Genomic DNA, 2,219 nt, shown 5'->3' on the forward strand with positions numbered 1-2,219 from the left:
GGAGGTGGAACCCGAAAAATGTACAAGTCCGGGAATACGGGGTGCATCGTATGTAACGTTCGATGTACATATAAAGCCTGGTAGGTGTTGGGATTATATCTGCAACACGGGCATTATCGAAAGATGGTTAAGTGGAGTCACCCAATGGGTGCCGTGCGTTATAAGGTACGTAATGCACAGTAGAGATACATTGTCGGGAGGTGGAACCCGAAAAATGTACAAGTCCGGGAATACGGGGTGCATCGTATGTAACGTTCGATGTACATATAAAGCCTGGTAGGTGTTGGGATTATATCTGCAACACGGGCATTATCGAAAGATGGTTAAGTGGAGTCACCCAATGGGTGCCGTGCGTTATAAGGTACGTAATGCACAGTAGAGATACATTGTCGGGAGGTGGAACCCGAAAAATGTACAAGTCCGGGAATACGGGGTGCATCGTATGTAACGTTCGATGTACATATAAAGCCTGGTAGGTGTTGGGATTATATCTGCAACACGGGCATTATCGAAAGATGGTTAAGTGGAGTCACCCAATGGGTGCCGTGCGTTATAAGGTACGTAATGCACAGTAGAGATACATTGTCGGGAGGTGGAACCCGAAAAATGTACAAGTCCGGGAATACGGGGTGCATCGTATGTAACGTTCGATGTACATATAAAGCCTGGTAGGTGTTGGGATTATATCTGCAACACGGGCATTATCGAAAGATGGTTAAGTGGAGTCACCCAATGGGTGCCGTGCGTTATCAGGTACGTAATGCACAGTAGAGATACATTGTCGGGAGGTGGAACCCGAAAAATGTACAAGTCCGGGAATACGGGGTGCATCGTATGTAACGTTCGATGTACATATAAAGCCTGGTAGGTGTTGGGATTATATCTGCAACACGGGCATTATCGAAAGATGGTTAAGTGGAGTCACCCAATGGGTGCCGTGCGTTATAAGGTACGTAATGCACAGTAGAGATACATTGTCGGGAGGTGGAACCCGAAAAATGTACAAGTCCGGGAATACGGGGTGCATCGTATGTAACGTTCGATGTACATATAAAGCCTGGTAGGTGTTGGGATTATATCTGCAACACGGGCATTATCGAAAGATGGTTAAGTGGAGTCACCCAATGGGTGCCGTGCGTTATAAGGTACGTAATGCACAGTAGAGATACATTGTCGGGAGGTGGAACCCGAAAAATGTACAAGTCCGGGAATACGGGGTGCATCGTATGTAACGTTCGATGTACATATAAAGCCTGGTAGGTGTTGGGATTATATCTGCAACACGGGCATTATCGAAAGATGGTTAAGTGGAGTCACCCAATGGGTGCCGTGCGTTATCAGGTACGTAATGCACAGTAGAGATACATTGTCGGGAGGTGGAACCCGAAAAATGTACAAGTCCGGGAATACGGGGTGCATCGTATGTAACGTTCGATGTACATATAAAGCCTGGTAGGTGTTGGGATTATATCTGCAACACGGGCATTATCGAAAGATGGTTAAGTGGAGTCACCCAATGGGTGGCCGTGCTCGTTATAAGGTCACGTAATGCACAGTAGAGATACATTATCGGGAGGTGGAACCGAAATGTACAACTCCGGATACGGGTGCATCGTATTTAACGTCGATGTACAAAAACCTGTAGGTGTTGGGATATATCTGCAACAGCATTATCGAAAGAGGTTAAGTGGAGTCACACAATGGTGCCGTGCGTTATCAGGTACGTAAGCACATAAGAACATGTCGGAGGTGAACCCGAAAAATGGTGACAAGCCGGAAAACGAAAGTTCCCCATAAAAGCGGAACAATATTGATACAAATAAGTGCCTAGGGTACATTACTTTTCAATCCCAGAAAATCCGTCCACTGAACATCACGACTTACGAGACATGTTCCCTGCTCCCATAACAACGGCAAAAGGGGACAAGTTGAAGTAATGAAAAATAATGTGTGTATGAACATAAATGTGCCTGAAGCACATTTTTTCTCAAGTCCAGAAATCCGTCACTGAACATCACGACTTACGAAGACATGTTCCCCCGGTCCTCCCATATACGGCACCGGGACAAGTATGAAGAATGAAAAATAATGTGTGTATGGAACATATAATGTGCCTGAGAGCACATTTTTTTTCTAAGTCCCAGAAATCCGTCACTGAACATCACGACTTACGAAGACTGTTCCCCCGGTCCTCCCATATACGGCACGGGGACAAGTAT

This window comes from Anopheles stephensi, unplaced genomic scaffold (genome assembly GCF_013141755.1).
Source record: "Anopheles stephensi strain Indian unplaced genomic scaffold, UCI_ANSTEP_V1.0 ucontig254, whole genome shotgun sequence".
Classification (NCBI taxonomy): domain Eukaryota; kingdom Metazoa; phylum Arthropoda; class Insecta; order Diptera; family Culicidae; genus Anopheles; species Anopheles stephensi.